We start from the raw sequence: 22,320 nt of genomic DNA on the forward strand, positions 1-22,320 counted from the left end.
TTTATTGTACTCCGTGGTATGCATTACTAAGTATATTTCTTCATTCATTCAATATCTGTAAGCAGCAACAGTAGCGACCCAATTAATCCCTCCATTGTGATGCTAAGTACTTTCACACTCGACTATTTTTTAATTACACGCCTCGATACGCCCTTAATAAGGGCGTAAATGTTTGGGGACGATGTCGTTATCCGAAAACGTCAACTTAACAATCATACGCAAAAAAAACAACACAATATTTAACTTATTTATAATTCCTTTTATTTCTTACTAGAACCCAGATTAGATTAGATTCTCGCCGGGCTAGATTTTGCTTTATTTTATTTAAACAATAAACTTACATCATTAAATTTTCAATTTAAGTCTCATAATATATTAAATCATTTATTTCTCTCCGTGTTCAATCTCTTCTATTCTCTTCTCGAGCGGGCGAAGATCATTATCTACACCCATGTTCACCCAACAATAGAATATCATCATAGTAAATAAAAGCTGTTTTTGACAGTTTGACAGTTCAAAAATAGGAGTGCTCCGATCGTCACCAAACTACACTTACAGGATTACTGGCCAAGTCAATCCGGAGATTCCCTGAAAGTTTCATTGAAATCGGTCCAGCCGTTTCGGAGCCTATACGGAACATACCCACACACTTTCTCTTTTTTATATATAGATAGATAGATAACTCGGAAATTGACACACAAACAATGTACAAATTAATCGAAATATCACTTGCTTTAACGATACCGGAAGGCAGGTGAAGTCTACCATTCCGCACTTGGCCAGCGTGTAAGTCTACGCCCTAAACTTTTCTCATTCTGAGAGGAGAACCGTTCCCGGTTGTGGGCTGGTAACGGCTTAATGAATTAAAAAAAAAGGAAATTAAATGGTTTAGCAATCGCTTATCGACAATTGTTTGATACCGACATAAAAACCTATGCTTAACAGGTTTCGGCCTGGTGACTGTAGAAGATTCATCATCATCATATCAATCTATTACAGGGCACGGGGCTCCTCCCACAATGAGAAGGGGTTAAGGCCGTAGTCCACGCTGGCCTACTGCTGATTGGTGGACTCCACACACCTTTGAGGACATTATTTGAGGATATCCGAGGTACCCTATTAAACCCCTCTTAACTTTCCGTCGCCGTTCAACAGTTATGGGTGCCAACAAGTTCAATATTGTAGACATACATTGTGGTTCTCTGGCCGAATTCCGGAGATCAATCGAATTAGCTTTAAGGAAAGTATAATAATTTAATTTATTTTATCCTTCCTACACTGTATACACTTCCATCTTGTTTGTGTAGTTGTAAGCTAGTTTAACACTATTTATTGCATGCGGTGTTTACCTGTAAGTACATTTACATTTTGTCTTCATACAGTATAAGCTAGTTTAAATTAATTAAAAAAAAAAAAAAAAAAAATATGGAGAACTTTGAGTATGCAGGTTTTCTCACAATGTTTTCCTTCACCGTTGAAGCAAGTAATATTATCATTGCTTAAACCACAAATAGATTAGAAAAGTATAAGGTGCGCGCTGGGATTAGAACCACCGAAAGTGAAGTCGACGTCCTACCCTCAACGCTTCAATATAATTAATGAAATAAAATCCGAGCATTTTAATCGAAACCAATATTACTTACTAATCTGCAATATTATCAGCCAATATTGGAATAAAAATCGACACCAATCGACGTCCATAACCAATCTCTGCTAACCCCCGATTTTCCCGCTCAAATTCCCGTTCTACGGTATTAGCTGCTTATTCGGTCGTGTGATTAAAAATTATGCAGTCACGCACCGAACGCCGCGGAAGACCGTCGTGCGCGTGGCCTTTGTTGTGTTTTAAAAGCTTTTTAAATGATTGTAATGGTTGAAATGAGGATAATATTATTATAATTGCAAAGTTATAGGTTTATTTTTTCATTCATATCTTTTTAGTACAAACTGAATTGGCATATTTCATACAATTTATAGGTAGACAGGTCGTTATCATCATCAGCTAAATTTGTCCTAGACAACACAAATCTATCATGGGATGGGAAAAGATCAGCTAAATTTGGTTCAGACAACATAAAGAATTGCTCTAACTTCATAGCTCAACATTAACTAGATTGTGAGATGGTGATAACAAAAAAAAACTGGCTTAGTTTGTTGTGGGCTCTTCTTAGACCAGGGCGCGTTTGGAACCCTCCTAGCTTTAGTTTTAAGTTAACGAATGCAGTTATCACCATCACTAACATTAGTGCAACATGTTGAATGTATGAACGCTTCAAGTGCCTGTAATAAGGTCTAAATAAATAAAATATTTTTTAATTTCAATTTATTGTTCAAAAAAAATTTGTAGACGACTTTTTATGTCTGTTATATTAAACTAAGTAGGAATACTTATTCCTGTAAGTAAAATCATTATTTGACTAATCAATATCACAATTATTCCTATTTAAGATGGCCAGCATATCCTAAGAAAAAAAACATTACTAAAAATCTTTTTAAAAAAATGAAAGAAAGTAAATTATTATTGTATTCCTCACGATTTCATATTCCGCCACAAATGGATTTATTTTGACGCATCTAAATGCGGAACGACACACCGAAACTTTGTAGAAAGCCAGGAGTATACGCCATTTAAAAATGCGATCGCAATTCGCGAGCTCCCGACACGGGTGTTCATGCGGAAAATGGTCCTCCGCATACCGAGGGGGCTGCTTGAAAGGAATTAATATACCCCCATTAGGATCCCATATAAAGATACTTGGGGATTATATTGACATGAGAAAGCTTACTTTATCACTTACACAGAAAGGCAACCCGCCTGGCGAGAATGAAAGAAAGTATACTTTATTGCACACTACACATGTCTACCTACAACTTCTACAAAGAAGTGAGACAAAATCTATCTAAATCTTTAAAGAACTTTTGGTCTCAATCGTCTGATGACCCGCAATAGATCATTGCTCGCTTCTTCTCCTTTTTTAATTTTATTTTTTTATGTTTTAGAATAATTACTAGCTGTCCCCGCGAATTTCCTTCCGCCTTAATATATTTTCCATCTAAATGTCTTTATAAAGTACAATACCTAAAACTCATCTTGTTCCGGATTAATGTACCTCTCTATAGTTCACATCAACAGTTTACTATAAATACTCGCGTTAATACCAGATTAAAATATTTTAAACCATTTGCCTTAAGTGTCTACAAGAACAATACTTTCTTTTACAATCCCATCGTTCGCATGTGCCGCCTTTATAATGATTTAGTATCAAGTAATCATAATATTGACATTTTTAACAAAAGGATAAATATTTTTAAAAATCAAATTATTATACTATTCCACATAATCTTTAGGAAAATAATATATATATTATTATTTAAGTGTTTTTTTTTTATGTTTTAACTTTAATTTTATCTTTACTTTCTGTTTAATTTAATTCCAAGTTGTGTACACATACTTTGGGTTGTAGCTTAGAACAAAACTTGTTATTACTTATATTTAGATCTACTTTTAGTTATTACCTGTTTTGTGTACCAATATATATAATAAACAAATAAACAAATTAAACAAAAAAAAAACAGTTTTACGATTAGGTATAGACAACATGACGTGCGCTGTCAGTTGTGTTTTGTTACTAATAAACGGCTAGATAATTGTTTTGATTTTAAAAGTAAATATTGAATTTCAATACTTATTATCCTTTTCCGGACTAACAGGAATCAAACAAATCAAAAATAATGAAAATCGGTCCATCCGTTCTCAAGTTATAAATGGTGTAACTAACACGACCTTGTTTTATAAATATAAATTTATTTTGTGTTGTTTTAATTTATTATACAGGATGTTTGGTGCATCGTGTGCCAAATCGAATCTGATGATTGGAGGGGTCTTTGGCTATCTCTTCAGCCCTCGTAAAAAAATCTTGCTCAAACGGTTTTTTTTATACTGATTTTAAATTGTTTTTTTAAAAATTGTAAAAATTCTACATTTAAATTTTAATAAAAAATAAAGTTGTTAAGTATTAATTAATTTTCTTTTTAATCTTTAATTTGTAACGTTTTACGCTTCTTTTGAAACTAGAATTACACGCCAGCAACATCTAGTTTTTGTTTTACAGCCCCGCAAAGTTTTTTTTACGTAAAAAAATAAGCTTGAACGTCAACTTTCGGTTTTAATAAAAAAAAAACTAAAAGTGATCATGTTCTTCCAATTTTTTTAAAACATCTCTGGACTGTCCCCTTTCTAATGGTGTGCAATATGCCATGAAAAGTAATTAGTAACATCACTAATTTTCAAATTTTCTAAACTTGGTCGCAATTTTCTAATATTCAACAGGTGAAAGAAAAACAAGGGTTTGCGTAAATAACACTCACAATTCACAAGGCAGATGACATTTTCTGTCTCTTTCATAAAGTTATACGCCCGTTGTTCGTTTAAACAGGCAAAAATAGTTTTTTCACTCTAGTGAAGCGAAATCTATCTTCTATTCCTTTCTTGCATAGTGCAAACCTGTTTGAACCAATCGCGAACGGGCCCCGCGTCGCGTCGACACGGCGGCCATCTTATTTTTTAGTCGAGACATCACTGCCTCTGCTGCCTAACGTGTGTGCTAGCTTACTGTACTCCACGATTCTTTTATTTAGTTTTCGTTAAGTTTTGTTGTTTTTTGTTACGTTTTATTTACTTTTGGTGTTATTGTTAAACTTTGTTGACTTTTTTGTTGTTGCAATGACGACATACTCTAACGAGGAATATGCGGACATCATAATGGTTTATGGTGCAGCCCGTGGTGTCGCTCGTGCAGCGCAACGACTTTACCAGGAACGCTTTCCTGGTCGACGATTACCTGGCCGCAGAGTCTTCCAAGACACATACCGACGTTTACGCGAGACTGGGAGTGTCAATTTTCATGAACCAAGGGGACATGTTGTGCGACATAATGTTGAAGTGGACGAGAGAATACTGGCACTTTTTGAGGAAGACGACACAAGAAGCATTAGATATGTGGCGGCACAACTTGATATTTCAATATGGAAAGTGTGGAAAGTCCTTCGACAAAACGAAAAATATCCATTCCACGAGACTCCGGTTCAAGGTACGTAATTTAAAACCTTTGTTTGACGTTGCCTTTGTTTAGCAGGTATCCATAATCTTCTAGTGCAATTAATTACTGCTCAAGGGGAATTAAAAAGATTTTTGGTTGTTGCAGGTCTTGAGGGTGGCGACTTTGACAGACGAATGCACTTTTGTCGGTTTTTGTTACACACAGATGTGGATAATCCTGATTTTTTAAAAAGAATACTGTGGACTGACGAATCCAAATTTACCAGAGAAGGGATTCTTAACTTGCACAATTTACACCATTGGGCACCGAAACGGCAAAACCCACATGCCAAAAGACAGCAATCTTTTCAAAGACGGTTTAGTGTGAACGTTTGGGCAGGAGTGATTGGGAATCAGGTAATTGGACCGCACTACCTGCCTGATAACTTAAATGGCGATAATTATTTAGAGTTCCTGCAAAATGATCTGCCGGAATTATTGGCCGAGGTGCCCGTGTTTAATGAAGATGTGCCCATAGTATTTCAAAATGACGGCTGTCCCGCGCATTGGCGTTTAACTGTGAGGGAATACCTCGATAATGTGTTCCCCAATTCGTGGATTGGGCGCGATGGGCCTATTGCATGGCCTCCACGTTCCCCAGACTTAACTCCGTTAGATTTTTATGTCTGGGGACGTGCCAAAGAGCTAGTATACGCCACAGAAGTCCCAACGAGGGAGGTACTAATACAACGCATAGAAGCGGCCTTCGGTACAATTAAGAACGAAATACGGCTTCGGACTACAACTGTAACAATACGTCAAAGATGTCGGGCCTGCATTCGAAACAGGGGTGAACAATTTGAGCAGAATTTGTAAAAATTATGAAATAAATGTTTCAAATGCAATGTATTATTTTTATTTCAAGTAAAACCTACGAAATTTAAAAATTTTACCTGCTTGTGAGTTTTATTTACGCAAAAACTTGTTTTTCTTTCATCTGTTGAATATTAGAAAATTGTGACTAAGTTTAGAAAATTTGAAAATTAGTGATGTTACTAATTACTTTTCATGGCATATTGCACACCATTAGAAAGGGGACAGTCCAGAGATGTTTTAAAAAAATTGGAAGAACATGATCACTTTTAGTTTTTTTTTTATTAAAACCGAAAGTTGACGTTCAAGCTTATTTTTTTACGTAAAAAAAACTTTGCGGGGCTGTAAAACAAAAACTAGATGTTGCTGGCGTGTAATTCTAGTTTCAAAAGAAGCGTAAAACGTTACAAATTAAAGATTAAAAAGAAAATTAATTAATACTTAACAACTTTATTTTTTATTAAAATTTAAATGTAGAATTTTTACAATTTTTAAAAAAACAATTTAAAATCAGTATAAAAAAAACCGTTTGAGCAAGATTTTTTTACGAGGGCTGAAGAGATAGCCAAAAAACCCCTCCAATCATCAGATTCGATTTGGCACACGATGCACCAAACATCCGGTATTATTATTGAAATACCGTAGAGTCTTAAATTATTAGTGACGGGAAACATATAATATGTCATAGGATGTTTCAGGTGAAGTACATACGCCATGCTTATATCTGCATCACAGTTCTGCTGTGTTCAAGTCTGAGAGTCGTGGTTGCCAGTGTACAGGCACATAAAAGCTAAACACCTACAACTCAGGATGACGGAAACTATAACATGATTCCTAAAATAATTTTGGTCCTACCAATGCATAAGTTTAAAGAATGTGTTAAACACAACACATTTATTACAGCGAGGTTACTAATCAATTGATGAGTTTCTTAATGACAAGGTTGCTTGGAAGCATCCGGCTCCGCTTTCATCTCTCACAAGATAGAAAAATGAATTTAAAAATGTAAAATGTAAATTGTTGATATCGGAAAAGAGCAACTGCTGAGTTTCTTGCCGGCTTCTTCTCGGTAGAATTCCGAACCGGTGGTAGAGTCACTACACACAGGCAAGCTTGACGATTCAAAAGTGCTTATATTAGGCCTAATTGAAATAAATAAACTTTGATTTTTTTTTTTTACATTTTAGGACGTGTAACTTGCATCCCCTGGGAATTGTTGCTCTGTAGGGATGGTTTTCTACTCTTAAACACGGGGCCATCAAGGCTGAGTAGGTAATATTCTGTCAACTATTACCTACTCTAAAAATCACTCTAGTTCTTGACAGAAACGTTGAAACCAGTACCGCTCATGGCTTCTTGATATGGATGTAAACTTGTTAAAGATCATTTTTTGTCTGAATCTTCGGAACTTTAACATGCCTATTCCTTTCTGTTTTGTTTGGGGTTTGACAATATTGTATAAATTCAAAAAAATTCAAAATTTCTTTATTCATGTAGGCCTGTCACAGGCACTTATGAAGCGTTCATACATATTTGTTTACATAATTGTAAGGGGATGGTGATAACTCCGTTCGCCAACTTAAATCTAAAGCTACGATGGTTCAAAACGCGCCCTAGTCTAAAAAGAGCCCACAACAAACTTAGCCGGGTAAATTTTTTTTTGTTATCATTATCTCACAGTACAGTATGAAGCTAGAGCAATTCACACCCAAGCTTTTTATCGTTTAAGTAAACCTTCATATTATAATAGGATTTTTCTGTAAGCTTTACGTTTTATATAAACTATCAAAATTATTAATTGTAAAGTCAACATCTTCTGAGGATGCTCCGGTTTCGGAGCGAAACGTGCGTAGAGGGTATATTTCCAAAGATCTGTTTGGTGTGGAGTATAAGGATTGAAGAAATTATAAATTACACCACACAGATTCTCCTGCTTTTCGCGGAGTAAAAGCTTAAAAATTAAGCAAATTAAGCTTAATTTTGATAATATATCATGGATTTCCGCAAAGTAACGCCTGCTTCTATCCAATATTTTATATAAACGTTTCATACCTATATATTTATGTATTATTGATATTAATTTTATAGGTATATATTAATTATCAGTATCTATATATTACACTGAAAGTTTATTATATGTATATATATAGGTATACATGTATGCAAATATATATATTAATTTATATGCACTGCCTTCCTCTCTCCTTGAGCTGTGTTTAACGCCTTTGGTAGCCTGGAAGAGGTCGCTATGTAGCGATAAGGCCGCCAAATTGTATACTTTTTCTTAAATTTTTATTTATAATTTTACTATATGTTTATGTTGTGTACAATAAAAGTGTATTCATTCATTAATTCGTGGTGTCGAAAATACGAAAAGTACACTTGGACCAGGGTCCCACTATTTTTTTAAATTTCAATATCGATATAGTAATTCGTTTCAACAAAGCCGCAGGGAGTGAATCGATATACGAGGCAGGCCATTTACCGCTCGAACGCGCCTGTCGGGAGTTCGCGATCGAGTTTCATGACTCCCTCGCCAAGTTTTCTTGTGGTTTTTATTATTATCATATACCAGATCTACACGCTGCTTTTCGCGCATTTGCCGTGTCCTTAATTTGTTGTTGTCAAAATGCACCTAGCTTATATACCTACTCAGCGGGACCCTTTAGCAGAAGAGAACGCCAGTAGTTAGGTCCGATTTCTTTTCTACTCAAATATTAATTTAGTCAAATATTTCTTTATTCAAACTAACATTTGAGTAGAAAGAAAACACAGATGGCACTTTTGATGCGTGCATTACATACAAAAATGTGTAGGTATGTAGGTACATGTAAACAACTATCGTACATACATTACGGGCGCACATTCGTAAATTCAAAACTAAAGCTACGAGGGTTCCAAACGCGCCAACGTAAGTTGTGCGAAAGAAAGGCCAACCAACGAACTTATTTTTGCATCCATACTTACATACTCGTAGTAACTAGAGTTAATTTATTTATTTGCTATATATGTTTGGCTCAACCATTGCAACGGTCATACATACTCGTAGATAGCTTGCATTCCGAAAACGGGCATAGGATAAGTAGTTTTTATTCCGGAAAAGCAACCTGGAACTGTTAGTGCAGACTACAGTATAAAAAACTTAACTTTTTTACCGGAAAGGGCAGATACCTTAAGAGCAGGACCTACACCGATATTGAAGTAATTTTGCATAGAGGTTGCTTGAATTTTAGTAACCCTTTTAGTCTTTCGACGTGGGTTTTCAATTTTTTTAATAAAATCATTTAATTACATTAATATATTATATGCAGCAACATATTATGTATAACAGCTTAAATTACATATTATGAAGAGTTTTTTTCCTAAGGATCCCTTCTTCATAATTCAAATTTAAAACTCATTTATTTCGAGTAGGTCAACTACTTACTTATAACGACGAATCTCTCTCTCTGTTCGTGAATTTACCAAAGGTTCGGAGGGAAAATTCTACCGAGGAGAAGTTGGCAAGAAACTCAGCAGTTGCTCTTTTCTATTACCAAAATTAAACAATGATTTTTCTAGATCTTGAGAGAGGAAATTCAGGTGAACTGCGTCTAAGCAACCATCTTTGACGGCCGATTGGCGCAGTTTGCAGCGTCCCTGCTTTCTAAATCCAAGGCCGTGGGTTCGATTCCTTTGTTTCTACTTTGTTTCTAGGTGGCGATGTGTGTGTTGTCGTAGTATATTTATTTATTTATTATTATTTATCTTATCTCAAACCTCAATATAATTATTTAACAATAACCATTAAAAACTATCAGTAGAATATTCATTTAAGTCAGTTATCAGTTGAAGTTGTTTCTTAAACAAGAGATCTCTCAAAGAACAGTTCTCCAATAATTTCCTTTCCCTCCCAATTATCGGGAAGTGGATACAGATGGGGTTCAAATCTGTGACCTTTCAATTAATTAATGGAAGTCAATACACTAAGTTTTCGAAGTTACGAGTACGCTTGGCGAAATATACCGCCATCTTGTTTATAATTCTATTTGTATTCAATAATATTGAACAATATTGAGAGAACCGCATTTTCAATGGCTTTCAAACTTCCTCCAATAGTATAAATATTATAAAGAAAACTCACGCTTTTATTAATAACTGCCACTCTAAACGAAATGGAATAGTTATCCTCTGTATCTACACGATTTAAATTCCACCCTAAAATTCAAATTACACATATTTCAAGTAGGCCAACTATAACGAGTCAAGTCTGTCGGATCGTATTGACTCTGTCACATGTTTGGAAGGCAATTTCTATCGAGATGGACTCTGCATGAAACTCGGCAGTTGCACTTTTCTATAATCAACATTTAACATTTTTTTTTATATCTTTATTTGCACACAAAAATTACAGCACAAGAATTTAAAAAAAACATGGACAGAAGCAGTATATTAAAGGCGGCCTTATCGATTAGTGGCGATCTCTGCCAGGCAGCCAAAAATTTAGGGTAAGGAAAACAAAAGGATAACAGACTGAGGGTTGTGCATAATTAAATAAAATACATACTTATAACTACATACTAATACTTGAAATAGATTATACAAATAAAATAATACATAATACATAATATAATAAATATTTAACAAAAATAAACTAACATATACTTTAACATACCATAAATACATTAATAACAGTAAATACTATTACAATGTTATTATGTTTTTTTATCTCTTGAGAGTTGAAAGTGGAGTGCTCCACAGCAACCTTTGTACCACCAGCAATCTATTCTTCTCGTCTTTTTTTCCTAATTCAAAGATTGCCTGGCAGAGATCGCTAATCAGCAATAAGGCCGCCTTTTCCGGCCGGACTTCTTTCCTTATGTTTCTGTTTTTAATATATGTTAATATTGTGGTATACAAATAAAGAGTTTAATAATAATAACAACAACCTTGTTAATGACAACGTTATTATTATTATTATGTTAAGCTGACGTATAGGAACTCTTTCCAGATTGGAAAGGGCTTAAACCGTTGTCCACCACACTGGCACAGTTCGGATTATTAGACCTCAACGCCCTTGAGAACATTACGGAGAATTCTTAGAATTGCATTATTAAATGTTTTTTATTGATTTCTCAGTATGTTTCTTTTCGTTGAAGCAAGTGATATAATAAGAACTCAAAAGCCCACTGGCCTAATATAAATCGAGCTTAAAAAATCCATTTTTTTACTGACACCCTCGTGCCTCCTCCAAGTTACTCGACACTGGCACAATACATTGTACTGTTTTGGCATTACGAAAAGTATCAAATAATAATACATAATACATAAATCAAAATAAGAAGCAGAAAGCTGTTGAAGACAAAAAAAATTTCTTTGACAAATTTTTTATCAACATGCTAGCTGACATATCCACATATTCTGCGTCTACGGTATAAAGCAATCTACAGTCTATTATACTAAGTAACAATAGTTCAACACTACCTTCGCACTCCGAGCCATCTCAGCGCTCATATGCGTTCATACAAATAGGCATTATTTACTCAAAGCCGTTAGTACGTCTATTAATTTACATACTAATTTATCTTGTAATTAAGTACGCCGCAAATTGCTATCTCAGCCCTTCATAATCCTTTCACTGTTGTACTGGCGGCGTTAGGTGACGGTGGATATGCCAGTTTGTTTTATTAAATCCTTCCGTTAGTTTTCGATTACAATCAGTGATGTGCGCTGAGTTTCTTACAAGAGTAGTGTTACTGTAATTTTATAATGTGGGTAAATAACCAAACCTTTGATAACTATAAATTCATATTTGCCAGATATTTTATTAAATTGATTAGGATTTTACAAATATTCTTATAATTAATAATTAGTTAATAGATAGTTTTCAAGAAACAATTGAAATTATATTTGATTAATAACCAATGTTCATGACATTGAGTTGGTGGGTATTTTGATATAAATACGACTGCATTATCGATAAACTGCAGTCCTACTTGGACTCGAACGATGCAAAGATATGGATGGATGGTGTTTATTCGTTTAGGCATACAGTAGGAAGTTTGCATAATATAGCAAAAATCGTCATCCTGTGCGAGTCATATATCAATTTTACGGTAGGCAGTGCTTTTGTGAATGTATGAAATGCACGCCACTGATTTCAATAAAGGTTACCATTCATGGGGCATCCGCTGCAGCGATCGAACGCAGTGATCCATTGCTTCACACCACATTACACGATATTGAAATGATACAGTAGGAACTTGTACAAGATTTACGGGAGTGTATGTACTTTTATGCATAAATACGTCTGCTGGTCTGATAATATTATCTAAAAACTCATCATCGCCTTATAAGAACTACTTTTGCCAAAGGTTGTCTGGGAGAGATCGCTTTAGCGATAACACCGCCTTTGCACACCTAAACTAGTTTTTTATTATTTTTTATGTGTTTCTCTTTGTATTTTGTTTTGGTGTGTGAAATTAAGAATTTAATAATAAATACCTACATAAGAATGTTATGGCACAATGGTGCTGAACCAACAATATTTAATACAATATCAAGTTAAGAATTCAGATATATAAATAATTTTAATATTTTTGAATTTCTAAGCACTTATCGATGCGTATGTAAATAAATTGCTTGCTACGTGATATAAGTGAACGTCTTAAATAAACTCTACACATAAACTATTGGTACATAGCACATTGCACAAAACCTGGTACTTGTACTCTCTTGCTCTATGTTTATATCTCTACAGAGATACTACTGGTGTACAATAAAAGTGTATTCATTCATACTTTAGCTATTATCAGTGTATATAGCTACCTCTCTCTCTCTATCTCCCTACTTACGTTATATCTTTTAACTCTCTGGTGTATCGAAATGTACCCATGACTGCTTCATTAAAATATTACTCGATCATATCGCGCCAAAAATGATAGTATCGCCGCCTAAGTGCAAACACAGGGATTGCAATAGAACTGCCCACCAGCTGCAAATATGTCTGTCCATAGAGTCCATCCATCCATCTGTTAGAGTTAATTAACCGTAAGAATTTAAAACCTTACGTTTTTGATATACCATGGACATGAACAAAGCGCTTTGCATCCTCGTAACTGATTCGCACCACAAAGATCTAGAATGCCCTTCCAGTTTACATTTTCCCCCACTTCCCATAACATGAGTATGTATCTTCATACAAGAGTGACTTTATACAGGTGTCCGAACCACATTTTGCAGCTGACGTACGGTTCTAAAGTAGTCCGCGTGTGTAGAGTTAAACCGTTAAAGAAAATAAACAGGCAAAATTACGTCGGTGTTGTAAACTGTTGCATAATCATATAATTTAGTTATTATTCATTTATTTAGTTTTAAATAGTTTATTTAAGGTTATATTTATAAAACAATTATACATCATATAATTCCATCAATGAAGAATGTGATGTAACAAGAGTCTACAGAAGTTTAACAATCTGTGAGTAATATTTCTCTGCATGTCCACATAAATCAACCGTCGCTCGCGGCTGGTGTTGACACGCTGCCGACAGACAGGGATTAAGGTTATCTGCATCACAAAGCCGCCCTGCGCTGGACTGCGCCGCCACGATCTCTGACTACTCTACATTGCTCTGTAGAATCTATGCATACAAATATACTATGAGAATACCTGAAAGGCTTTTTTATTTTCTTAATAATATAAGGTATCTTCAAAGAGTACTTTCTTAATGTGCGGTTACGTCAAAAAACAATAAATAAAGAAATGTACTACGACAATACACACATCGTCATCTAGCCCAAAAGTAAGCGGTACTTGTGTACCTACTCAGATGACTGATGAATATTTTATGAATACTGTACGTAATAAGATAATTCAGGACATCAATTTTTTAATGCATAAAAAACATTGTTACTAAAAAACCTAAATAAAATAAAATTATCAAGTTTCAAAAATGTTTGCTTATAAAATAATATTACTTAACGGTACCTAAAGGTGAAAACTGTGTGCTACTGACTGCATTGTCTGAATGCCCCCGCCGCGCCGCCACATCGCCTATTCTAAAGGCTATTATCACGCCGAAATAAGATATATATTTTTATAGTATATATTTTCTTTTTTCCATTAAATAATTATATGTGGTGGAATAATTAACTTGGTCGTTGTATTAGAAGTGAGAAAGTAGCAACTGAATCGATGTAGTCTAGATATTATTTAGATTTTTTTGTAAATCTCCAACAATAAAGGTGGGGATTACCAATAGATAAGTAGTTCACAAGATAGAAGCTATATAACTAAATAAATATACTGCGACAATACACACATCGCCATCTAGCCCCAAAGTAAGCGTAGCTTGTGTTATGAGTACCTACTAAGATGACTGCTGAATATTTTTATGAATAATAAAGATAAATAGTCATAATATACAACATTTTCCAGTTGCGAGAATCGTTCCCACAGTCTTGGACTCAAGCAAGCAGGTTCGCTGCCCACTGCGCAAATCGGCCGTCGTCAAATTAAACTTAGCAAATTTGTAAAAAAAAGTGCAAGATATATATATCTTAATATATATAAATCTCCTGTCACGATGTTTGTCCGCGATGGACTCCTAAACTACTTAACCGATTTTAAATTAAATTGGCACACCGTGAGCAGTCTGGTCCAACTTAAGAGATAGGATAGCTTAAATCTTTAATTATAGTCGCAGTTTTATTTTATTGCAAATTATTTGTCTATAATTAATTGACAGTCACATGTTATACATATATATACTACTATACTCATTTAAGGCTTAGCGATACTGAATACTTTAAAAGCAAAATCAAACGCAGACGAAGTCGCGGGCAACAGCTAGTAAGATATAAGTATAAGATAGGCTAAGTGCTAAGTGCCTATCTTACTTCTCAATATAGACGATAAACAAACTTTTGGGCCATAATAATATAGTTTACAAAGCAAAAGCGCACTTTAGTTTGCCAAGAAACAACTTGTCCAAAATCAAACAAAGCAGTAAAGCACCCCATTGAAATAATAGGGGAAGAAACGATAGCAATTACAAAAATTATATTTGCGCAGTGCTTACGCAAAGAACAATGTGTTTGCTGATATTATATTAATAACGATTTGATTCCGCAATCGGTGCCATGTTTGTTTAGCTGTCAAACAATATAGAGCGACCATAGAGAGACGCGCGCGCGCCACGCGCCGGCGGGAAATTATAATCACAGAGTATAATCTAATTGGCCGATGACTCTATATAGTCTATGTTATAAATCTAAGGGAGAAGTCTGAATAGGATTTATCTTTTTATGATAACATTCGCAGAGGATTTAATTTATGGGAACTTTTTCATAAAAATAACATAACGTATTATTACAACAATTTTAACATTATTCCACCAAGTACAACTAATATAATAATAATTTAATAATAAATAATTTTGGATCAGTAGTATCAAATAGTTATTAAAATAAAAAGTTGCACATAAATAGGAGTGGTATTTCGAGAAAAGTAGAAATCACCGTGGCTCAAGAAAATTCTCTTTAAGGTCGTCTTAAACTGGAGGTAGGTATAATTTGTACAGCGGAATTATAAAATAGGTTTGATCAATGATGCTATAATTTATTACGCTACACGAACATTTCGATTTCAGCACAATGAAAATAAAACCTTTTACGTTTTACCACGTACTTTACACTACATTTACTTTTTTATCCTAATACTTAGACACAGAATGTATTATAATGGTTTCTACCGTTAAAGGTGAGTTTTAAAAACTATGTCACCATGATGATAACAGCAACAATTAATAACAAACCTCTTTTGTAAGTATAAAAAAAATGTAATATCATGCGGCCAGTGTCAGTTGATCCACAGATAATATCCGATATCAAATCACAATTTGGCGGGAGATTGCGTCGACAGATCGCGATCGGATAAGCTGAGCATCCCTTCTTTATTTGATTAGGGCCTCTCAGTGGGTCCCTAAATATAATTTTTGTGTTTGCCGAGAAAATTATGTTTGTGGCCGCGGGGATGATAGTGATCTGAAATAAGTTCTCGGATGATGTGAGATTAAATAAATGCATTATTGATTTAACTTTCTTTGAACTGCAGAAACATCATTTTTGCGTATATACATTTTATAATTATTGTAGTTCATAATTTTGTTAGTAGTTGATTCATGATTCGTAAACATTAAACCGGGTATCCTTTTTTGTTATCACCATCTCCTTTAGTGATATTTATTGCTTATAATTCTTCTCAACAATTGGGCTATCAAATACAAAAATTTTATAGCCCATTTGTTTAGAAAAACTTGATAGTATTTGTGAAAAAAGCCATAGTAGTAACCCGGACTTTTTGTGGTGGCGGCCATCTTAGACTGATTTTTATCAAACAGTTAAGAACACTGCCGCCAAATCCACACACACACAGACACGCAACTAACTTAGCAACCAATCAATATAGAGTTAGTTGAAAGGACGGAGAGTAACATAGGCTTTTTTTTACCGCAGTATTAAAAACAGTTTCTATGGGATTTGTATTAAACAAAAACGTGGACTTAGAACGCGGGCATTTAGTATGGTTATAAAAAGTAACATTTAACGACAATAATAAAATAAAATAATGGTGTTCAATATTTCAACAAAAAAAATTGGATACGACGCATCAAAAATATATGGGACACCGACCCACCACCCACTTTCTGACATCAAGCGAATTGCGGAAAACCGCTGGACACAAGCGGCAAAATACCGGGTGCTAAAAATTTCAACAAAAAAAAATTGGATACGACGTATTAAAAAATATATGGGACGCCGACCCACCACCCACTTTCTGACATCACGCATTGCGGAGAACCGCTGGACACAAGCGGCACAAAACTGTGGAATTTGGAACTCCCAAAATAAGACAAAAGTACAGCAGTAGACGCCTATCGGTTGATATGAAGATGATGATGATGATGAATTCTTCGTCTAAATTATTTCAAATTTAAATATCACAGCCAATTAAAACAATTATAATTAATCTGTGTCCCAAAATTCCTAATACGCATTTACGTGAAATCGGGGGGTAATTGGAACGTTTCTGCGCGCGGCCGATAGCTTTGACATTTCTCTTTAAAACATAATGGAATAAAGAAACAGTACGTTTGCAACCCTCGTTCGGGGGAGCACTTCGTTACCGAAAACTCCTACTGCGAATGATAGGTTTTAATACTTTGGCTAGTGTAATTGTCTATATTTTGTTTATTATGCAATTTAATTTTAATGAAATTTAAACATCTCTTAAGCAAAGCTACCACACAAAACCACATATTATGCATGGTAAGTATTTTAATTAGTTTAGAAACCGTTATCATCAGAAGCACAACGAAACATAAAAGTAAATTTTTATTTTTCATCGTTATATTACTTAGTCATCTATTTAACCTCAAAAGTCTATAAAAAGATATAAACACATCTATTGTTCAATCTTTAACACCCACTGCTGGTTTTTTTAGTAGCGTTATTTTATTTTAATCTCAAAATTAGCTCGGCCCGATACACGTCGTAGCCCATAGTAGCACCATTCAGAACGAATCACCGTACAAAATGATATTATTTGTAACGTAATCCGCGAACAACTACACCGGCGAGATTGATATTACGCTGGGGTGATATTGACATTAATTTATATGGATACGGTTTAAAAATGTATAATGGGTGGGACGACGACGCTAATAAAGTCCCTAGAGGGCGCTGGAGCTGGCGAGAATTTTTGGCGCGGCATAAATACATATTTTATAATAACGTTTATACGAAGTTAGTCTATGTGATACCTACTCCATGAAACTAGCATAAACGAAGCCGGCCATCATCCTGCGCCTCTCTTCCGCCGATTAGAGGTCACCACGGACTCCCGCGTCATAAATGATTTTCAGTAATCGGTAAAGGAAGAATCGAAAACACATTGTACGTTGATTCGTATGCTTAAAAGGTTACCTAAATAAAAATTAGTCCTAGCACTTAATTCCTCATAAATGTGTCGGAAAGTGAGCGTTTATTTTCGTTTAAGTAAAATATTGTAACAGTAGTGTGATCTATAAAAAACAAACTAAACGTTATTTTATTTAATAAATATTTTGTAACCGATAAAATTGTTTTTGTCACCTCATCGCAAATAAGGATTGATAAAATATGGCAACACAAATAAATGGTTTACTGTTAACTGAGTGGTGCGATTTAACCTACCAACCTGGTTAACTGTACCTATGGTTTATGGAGGGTAGAGGTAAGGAGGATCATCTGTGTATATGAAAAAGTGTCGTCAAAATGTATTAAATTAGGATGGCGCCACATTTGCATCAAGGTATCTAACTCATAAAAGAAGCGCCAAATATAAATATTGTTAGAGTAGGCTTGATAAATAAATAAGGAAGTAAGGTTATATTTACCACAATATTTTGTACAACGTAAGTTGTTGAAATGCTCAATAATTAACTACTTTAGTCGATAATGACATTAAATTTTTTAACTCGACATACTTCAATTCATCTACGATTGCTATAATACATTCATACCATACCCTGTGCATCCCCCAGCGCCATTGTGGAGGATTTTTGAACTGTTATTTAGCGCATACAACTGGACACTTTTTCAACTTTTCTCCCATATAAGATGACTCTCCTTACCTCTACGCTCCATACTAAGGTTGGATACAGTAAACTATATGACACTTAAAATGATTACATAGCGTAGTATTGAAAGGTCAAGTACGCAAATACTGGATGTATCAAGTACACAAGTATAGGCTGAGCGGGTAGGTAAGTAATATTGTACCCACTTGTAATATTGTAGGGACTCCAGTCCTTAGGAGCTTTTATGATTCGAATAAGGTACATTACGCACGGCGTATCTGAATAAAATCTGTTTTCATTATAATATTGCTATCTCGTTCTAACGTATGATGACGTCCATATCACTTACTAGAGCCTGTGAAGCGCGAACCATAGATTATAGATTGTAAAAAAAATGCCTCCAAAATATTATTTTATTCGCGCCTCGCGAGCAGTGTAATGGAGAGTATTCGAATCAGGGTTAAAGATGCCTTCGTGTTAGGCGCTCCTAAAACCCTCGCTACACTCAGGATTCTAGAACTAGTTACTCTAAAATCCCTCGTTTGCTTGGGATTTATCCCGGCACCTGTAACTTAAGACATTCCTTTACCTTCTTGTTGAACAATTTACTATTTTATCTCCTACCTGAGTAAGTCTGAGAAGTCAAATAAGTAGGAGGTTAAAAATGTTATCACAACGTCATCTAGTAGTGGCAAGCTTCGTTCGTAGACGAAGTCGCGGGCAAATACCAGTGCTAGTTATAATAGGTAGTTACCAAAACTATCGCCCGTTACCAAGTTACGAGACCCTCTTTATGTCACTCAGTCCCCGGGGCATATTATTTTACTTTGCTTGATTTATAGCCGGCCCCGGGGCCTGGGGACTGGGTCTGAGGTGCGATTTGGACGCGCAAGACACATAATTAGTGTTAACGCGTCGTATCCAATAATTTTTGTTGATAATGTAAACACCATCTCAGAGTGTGGCCATAGATTATATATGTTTTGTTTTATTATTGACATAAAATGTTGCTTTTTATTACAATACTAACTACCCGTGTTCTTAATTCAGTTAAGTTGCGCGTATTTAATAAAAATAACACAGATTTTTTTTTTGTGTAAAAATCTGTGTCATTTTAAATGAGATGCTCGAATAATTTTATAGAAAAAAATATCTACACTTTTTTTCGATGTGTGATTGATAGAGATTGATTGGAAAGGATTATATATACGGTAGGCGCAGTGTGGGACGACCTCCAGCCTGTTAGACAGATGACCTTAAAAAAGAAGCTGGCAGCTCCTGGATGGGAATGGCGGAGGACTGCGAGTGGTGGCGCGCTCCCGGAAAAGCTAGCAGTGGACGCTTGCGGGCTTATGATAATTTGACTGACTTGCATTTGACTATTATTATTTAAAAAAAACCCCGTCGCCTTTTGTTTTCATTGTTTGATAAAAATCTGTCCAAGATGGCCGCCGCCATAAAAAAGCCGACGTTAACCAATACAAAATATGTGTTCTTCGTTTGAACTGGTCCACCTAAATATTTCATATTAAGTATTCGAAGCTCTATTATTTTTAAGAGTTTATATTTTTTGAGCAGACGTTTTTTTTGTAAAACAAAATAATCATCTATAAGAAATATATCGTTGAATATGCACATACCCATATTTTTAAGCTAGTTATTTATAAGAAAAAGTGGGCCAATTATTACGTCATAATCATCCTCGATGTCTTAATAGAAAATTTTAAGAAGGTTCTAAAACATGTATGAACACTAGATGATGTCATACAACCTTTTTTATAGGGAAAGGATTCTGTGGTAAAGCATCGGGTATAAACAGATCAACACGCATCCTACAAAGTGCAGCCCTGTGTCCATCAACCTGACCCGTGGTCTGTGGCATCCACGCTCTTAAGATCGGAACACATTATTGCAATAATGTTTAGTAACAATAAACCAAAAATAACAGTTATTTCAAATGATAGATTATTTTATTGTTTGTTGCGTTGTGTAACTAGAGCAAATTATTTGGCAATTCATCAAAATGTAACGGTGCACGGTGTATTTGTATGAAATACAATTTACAATTCCTTAATTGAAACATTAACGACCGAGTTTAGAATATGAAAGCGGCCGCTCATGCGTGACTAACTTCTCATTATTCGAATTTCAAATAAAGACGTCAAAACCGCGACGCAAGCGCCGAAATTTAAATTTGGAAGCACATTAGGGTAAGCACAGACGACCGACTGTAATCGGTTTGTTAAACATACCGGAATATCCTATTAAATTCGTAGAGATTATTATATATGTGTAGAGTTTATTATATATGTGTGGTTATTGTATATTATTTTAAACATTCAAAATAATAATAGTTATGAGTAATAATTTTAAAAGCATCTAAATAGGTACGATAACAGTTTCTAAACAGTTGCATTCTTAAATTTTATAGCAATTATAGTTGATTATATTCGAAACATTTTCTTACTTAAGAATTACCTATAGCTTATAAAAATTGTCCCTACTTTTACGTACCTACCAGACCTTCGCGACCAGAACAACCAAACCTGATCCATAAATTCCCACCTGAGATTGATCTAAGTTTTATCCAACTGGCTAAGAACGGAACGCTAAAGAAGGTCAAGATTGCTAGAAGCGATCCAGCGTTAAACATCGGATTTCAGAGTTTTATTCTCAGAGCTCTAATCCAAGTAACACTTGGATAGAGCTCGATCGAGCGATTAATAATTCAAAGTTGGTTTATATCTTTGTAAAGATATACATTACTCAACTGTATTCAATTAAATTCTTGGTTTTATGGCGTGGCGATACATTATTAATTTGCAGGTGTAAGTCACCTTTAAGGTAAATTACAAACATTCTTAAACGCTCACAGATAATAAAGGTTACTCGAGCATATGTCGTGCAAATTAAAAGTCTTACAAAGCTCCTATAGCAATACCTACTACAGGGACCAGGGGGGATAATTTGGCTGCATAAAAAATCTGAGGCCAACCAAACTCACTCACACTATTTTTTTTTTATTTTTTTTTGATTTATTCTTGATTAGGATTGAGATTTTTATTTTTTATTACCACTATTGAAATATTTTATCGAAATCATGTTTAATACTTTACTTCTGTAAAATTTTAAAAAAAGAACCCAATAATATAGCAGTACAAGCGTCTGCGTTAGGCCTTACTAACGTGTGCCGTTTAAACAAATTTATATAAATTTATCACGCAGTTGATTTTGAATGAATATGTCGCCGGACTCTGATGATATAAAATTATACAAATTATACAATTGTGTCTTGTACAGCACAATGGAGTCGCAGGACAAACTATACACGCTATTTAACAATAATTTTTACGCGATTTGTATACGGCCACGTGATTTCGCTAAAGCTTATTTGCATAATTTGTTAATATTGAATTAGGAAGGTGTAATTTACGAGCGTTAAATTTGTATTGTATTTAATAAAGATTTATGGGCATTGATTTCATGTTGCGTTACCTTTTTCGTGTATCATAATAATAACATTAATATGTTATTTTGAATATCAAATACATTCATTGATAGTATTTGACTGAGTTGTCACTTTTATCGTACGTCAGCCTGCTACAACAATCCCTATCCCTATCCCTACTAATATTATAAATGTGAATGTAAGTTTGTTTGTTAAGCTTTCACGCAAAAACTACTTAACCGATCCTCATAAAACTTTGTACACATATTATTGGAAGTGTTAGAAGTAATATAGGATACTTTTTATCCCGATATTAAGCTCGGTTCCTTTGGGAGAGGGGATGAAAGTGTTTCACGATTTTA

Source organism: Pararge aegeria, chromosome 23, assembly GCF_905163445.1.
Source record: "Pararge aegeria chromosome 23, ilParAegt1.1, whole genome shotgun sequence".
In the NCBI taxonomy this organism is placed as follows: domain Eukaryota; kingdom Metazoa; phylum Arthropoda; class Insecta; order Lepidoptera; family Nymphalidae; genus Pararge; species Pararge aegeria.